Raw genomic sequence first — 5,876 nt, 5'->3', positions numbered from 1 at the left:
CCACCTCATGGCCGCGATAGAGAGGCCTCTTGGCCCTCCACTCAAGACGCACCCCATACCAAGGCACAGGAAAGTGCGCCGGACCTGCGAGATATGTTGGAGGAGAAGGCAAGGCAAACAAGATCGATCTACGGATCACGTGGGCGCCCCACGACTCGAGACGGTAACCGTCACTGCGGCCACAAATTCGGCAGGACCGAACACAATAGACAAAGCTCATTGGAGCTACGTCGTGATATAGCCCAGTACAGAGGCGCCGCACACCCATTATGCTTCACAGACGAAGTAATGGATCATCAAATCCCCGAGGGTTTCAAACCCGTAAACATCGAATCATATGATGGCACAACAGATCCTGCGGTATGGATCGAGGATTATCTCCTTCATATCCACATGGCCCTGCGACGATGATTTCCACGCCATCAAATACCTCCCACTCAAGCTCAAAGGACCAGCTCGGCATTCGCTTAATAGCTTGCCAACGGGATCAATCAGTTGTTGGGAGGACCTGGAATCTGCATTCCTCGACAATTTCCAGGGCACTTATGTGCGACCCCCAGACGCCGATGACCTAAGTCACGTAATTCAGCAGCCAGATGAATCGGCCAGGCAATTCTGGACATGGTTCCTATCAAAGAAAAATCAAATAGTCGACTGTCCGGACGCCGAGGCCCTAGCAGCCTTCAAGCACAATATCCGTGATGAGTGGCTTGCCTGGCACCTTGGACAGGAAAAGCCGAAGTCTATGGCAGCACTCACGGACACTCATGACCCACTTTTGCATGGGAGAATACAGCTGGCTTGCTTGTAGCAACAATATGACCAAGAACCCTGGTAATTCAGATACCAGGGACAATAGTGGCAGGTCGCATCGCAACAAGCAGAAGCGCCGCATTAACGGCGACAATACTAAGTATACGGCAGTTAATGCCGGATTCAGAGGCTTTAAATCTGGTCAGCGGAAAAAGTCATTCAAAAGGAATCCTAGGGGCCCATCCAGCTTGGACCGAATACTCGACCGCTTGTGCCAAATACATGGCACCCCCGAAAAGCCGGCCAATCACACCAACAGGGACTTTTGGGTGTTCAAGCAGGCAGACAGGTTAAGCGCCGACAATGAACACAAGGGGTTGCATAGCGATGACGATGAGGAGCCCCGGCCGCCGAACAACAATGGACATAAGGGTTTTCCCCCACAAGTGCGGACGGTGAACATGATATACGCCACCCACGTCCCCAAAAGGGAGCGGAAGCGCGCGTTAAGGGACGTATATGCGGTAGAGCCAGTCGCCCCAAAGTTCAACCCATGGTCCTCCTACCCGATCACCTTTGATCGAAGAGACCATCCCACTAGCATCCGTCATGGAGGATTCGCCACATTGGTTCTCGACCCAATTATTGACGGATTTCATCTCACTAGAGTCCTTATGGACGGCGGCAGCAGCCTGAACCTGCTTTACCAAGATACAGTGCAAAAAATGGGCATAGATCCCTCGAGGATTAAGCCCACCAAAACGACCTTTAAAGGTGTAATACCAGGTGTAGAGGACAGCTGTACAGGCTCAGTCGCACTTGAAGTGGTCTTCGGATCTCCGGATAATTTCCGAAGCGAGGAGTTAATCTTCGACATAGTCCCGTTCCGCAGTGGCTATCATGCACTGCTCGGGCGAACCGCATTCGCCAAGTTCAATGTGGTTCCGCACTACGCATACCTTAAGCTCAAGATGCCAGGCCCTCGTGGAGTAATTACGGTCAATGGAAACATCGAACGCTCCCTCCGAACGGAGGAGCACACGACGGCCCTTGCAGCGGAAGTACAAAGCAGCCTCTCCAGGCAGTTCTCCAGTCCGGCCATTAAACGTCCGGACACCGTCAAGCGCGCCCGGAGTAACCTACAACAAGACCGCCTGGCACGTTCTGAGCAGGCGTAGCAATGCGGCCCGAACCCCAACCCTCGCAAAAAGGCGACGCCAGTACTTCGCGTCCATAACTACGCTCTAGAAATACCATGGGCATAGGGGGAGGGGCACCATCATGGCACGCCCAAAACATGGCTTAAACCGCACCAGGGGCTGCCGATTTTTTTTACTTTTCTCTTACTTTCAGGACTCTACTCTTCGGAAGGCTTGTTCGGCAGTTCAATTGCCGCACAAACGATGCAAGGACCAGGGAAGCAGACAAGCCATGCCGCATTACGGAAATCCCAGGTGGTCTCTATCACGAGCAGTATACCTGTTTCGCATACTATTCCGCAGCTTGCCCCTGGAGCAGACATGTTAAATAGTCCAACTTTTCGTTTATCGCATTACTTGTATCATTCTGCTTTGATCACAGCTATTTTAATGAACAATGCATAGCTTTTGTCTATTTTTTGCATTACCTTTTTTTATATATATGTTCCTTAATGACATGTTGCACCCGTACACTTTGGTATGGCGAAAATACGCCAGGGGCTTCAGTACCCCTCAACATGGTGTGAGAAGTCCGAACACTTTAACAAGTGTGGCACCCCGAACTTATAGCATTATATGCATCGGCTCCGAATCATGTCTTGGGTGAATAGTTGGGTTTGCCCGGCTCCTATGTTTTGGTGCCTTACGTTCCGCTATATCGGCTAATGTAGCACTAGGAGAACCACTGCGATTGTGCCCCGGTTGAGCTGGGTCGAGCACCTCAGTGGAGAAAGCTAAAACTGACCGTCATGATGAGGCGAGAGCTGGTCGCTTTTCGAGAGGTCTTTTCGAGTCCTTAAAGACTTATGCCGCTTAGGGCGAGGAGTCGGCTCTGTTCAGCCAAGGTGTGGATAGCGCCCCGAACTCGGTCTTCCGAATACTAGGGGCTTCGCCGAAATTTAAAATTATAGAATTCTATGGCTAAGTGAGAGTGTTCACGCATTATAGTCCGATTCCCTCGTTCGTTGGGCTGAGCGCCTCCCTCGAAGGACCCAAATATGGGAAAAAGAGCGCTCAGGTTTAACCCCGAACACCCCAGCACTAGCGGCAAGGGGGCAGAAGCCGATGACTCGCCATCTCTCAGTATTGATAAACAGCCCCACAGAAGGTAATATTTTAAATTCAAGCAGCATTGCTTAGCGCATATGAACAAGTTTTCAGCGCACAGGATAACATGAGCGGGTTTTACTCAAAAAATACATCCTTCGTACATTCATCCGCAACAAGGCGGGCACCCTTCAGAACATCCTTATAATAATTCTCGGGATTGCGATGCTCTTTCCCCAGCTGTGGCCCATCCTTCACAAGCTTCTCCGCATCCAGCTTGCCCCAGTGCACCTTAGCACGGGCAAGGGCCCTACGGGCACCTTCAATGCAGACGGAGCGCTTGATGTCTTCAAGCCTCGGACAGGCCTCCACCAGCAAGCCTCACCAGCCCGAAATAGCTCCCAGGCAGAGCCTCTCCAGGCCACAGCCGAACTAGGAGGCCCTTCATGGCCTGTTCACCGCCTTGTGGAGCTCGACCAGTTGCTTCAGCTGGTCGCTCAGGGGCACGGGGTGTCCAGCCTCAGCGTACTGAGACCAGAACACCTTCTCCGTCGAGCTGCCCTCCTCGGCTCGATAGAATGCAGCGGCATCGGATACACTCCGGGGAAGATCTGCGAACGCTCCTAGAGAGCTTCGGATTCGGGTAAGTAACAGGTAACTCACGTTTATGTGTTTACTTTGCATAGAGAATGCCTTACCCACCGCAATCTTCTTCACCTCATCCAACTCTTGGAGGGTCTTCTGGGATTCGGCCTTGGCAGATTTGGCATTTTCAATAGCCACCGCAAGCTCGGACGCTTGCGTCTTCGAGTCACGCTCCAAACTCTCATGTTTTTCCATGAGAGCCTGAAACTCTTGCCGCACCTTGCCAACCTCGGCCTCATACTTCGCCCGCTCGGTGCGCTCCAAGGCCGAATTCTTCTCGGCCTCGTCCAGCGCTTGCTTAAGGGTCGCCACCTCAGACGTGGCCCCTACAATAGCCACGATAATCCTGTCATTTTTTGCAATTGCACCTTTTTTATATATATACTTTTAACAAGGTATTTCTTACCTTCATTGTCCTCGAGTTGCTTCTTGGCATGCTCGAGCTCTTGCTCGAACCTTTCGAGGTCCTGCTTTAGCGTGTCCACTTCCGCAGTCAGTGCGGCGGACGCAAGCAGGATAGCCTGCACATGCATATTGACTCATTTTTGTTAGACTCCTGCGAATTCTATTTGATCCTCTATTCGGCTTTTCTTCCCGAACGCCAAACAGAGCATCAGGGGCTACTGTCTATGCGGTACTATTATTTATGCATTCTTTACTTACCTCAAAGCCTGTTAAAAGGCTTGTACAAGCTTCAGTCAGTCTGCTTTTGGCGGACTGAACCTTGTGGATCACCGCACTCATAATAGTGCGGTGCCCCTTGTCGATGGAGGCACCTTGGAGCACCTCCAACATATTGTCCGGCGCCTCCGGTTGGACGGAGGTCACCGGCACGGCGGGCTTGCTCCTCTTGGAAGGAGGTCCCCCGCCGGACTCTGGAACCTTTGAAGATTCCGGAGCGGTGTCCGGCCTAGGGCCGGACTTGGAGCCCTGGGGGGTTTCATCCCCTTTACTCCTGGAGTCCGGGAGGTCGCCTTGCGGCGCCTCCGGGACCACCTCCTCCCTGCTGGGAACCTGTTGAGACAACACCTCGGTGTCGTCCGTAGGGCAGGGGGAGGAAGCCGTCGGAAGCGAGTTCACCTCCGACGAGTCCAATGAGCCGCTCGACGACGCGTCGAGACGGTCTTTGGGTGGGCTGCATAAGCATATTCGACATAAGGGAAAGTTGTGCAATAAACGAATACTATGAATTACTCCGGTATCCGGATACTTACGATTTTGCCAGGGGCTTGGCCCTGGGCTGACACTCATCTCTGCCATCGTCGGCGTCGGCGGAGTAGTCCGGAGGAAGGGTTTTCCCCTTCTTGGACCCTCCGGCCTCCTCAGAGAGGGCGGCCTTCCTTTTCTTCCCTTCCCCCATTGGAGGGGGAGGGGTCTCTTCTTCCTCATCCTCGTCTTCATGGGAGGAGTGCGCCTCAGATTCGTCGGATGGTGAATCCGACACCTGCGGGCGTCGGGCACTCTTTCGAGTCCCCGTGGCCTTCTTCTTGGCCCTCTTCTCCGGCACCACATAGGGTGCCGGAACCAGCAACTTCGCCAGATAAGCGTCCGCTGGGCCTTCGGGCAAAGGAGCCGGACAGTTGATCTGTCCGGACATCACCTGCCAATCCTGTCAGAGGAAAGGGAGCTTAGATCCCGCATAGAATCAAACTATGTAAGACTGATTCCCTGTAAAAGGAAAAACAGCTTACCACGAGCACGTGATGCTGCACGCTGAATCCGCGATCCTCGGTAGCGGATGCAGGAGCCTCGGCGCCCTTGAAAAGCATCCTCCAGGCATCTTCGTACGTCGTGTCGAAGAGCCTGTTTAGAGTTTGATACTGCGCCGGGTCGAACTCCCACAGATTGAAGGCCCGTCATTGACACGGGAGGATCAGGCGGATGAGCATAACCTGGACTACGTTGACAAGTTTGAGCTTCTTGTTCACCAGGGTTTGGACGCATGTTTGGAGTCCGGTCAGCTCTCCTTTTTTACCCCACGACAGGCCGGTCTCCTTCCAGGAGGTGAGCCGCGTAGGGGGTCCGGACCGAAACTCGGGGGCTGCGACCCATTCGGGGTCGCACGGCTCGGTGATGTAAAACCACCCCGATTGCCACCCCTTCAGGGTCTCCACAAAGGAGCCCTCGAGCCACAGGACGTTGGCCATCTTGCCAACCATGGCACTGCCGCACTCCGCCTGGCTGCCGTGCACCACCTTCGGCTTGACGTTGAAAGTCTTAAGCCATAGGCCG

The sequence above is a fragment of the Triticum aestivum genome, chromosome 1A (genome assembly GCF_018294505.1).
Source record: "Triticum aestivum cultivar Chinese Spring chromosome 1A, IWGSC CS RefSeq v2.1, whole genome shotgun sequence".
Taxonomy (NCBI): Eukaryota; Viridiplantae; Streptophyta; class Magnoliopsida; order Poales; family Poaceae; genus Triticum; species Triticum aestivum.
Note: the sequence above shows the minus strand (reverse complement) of the source record.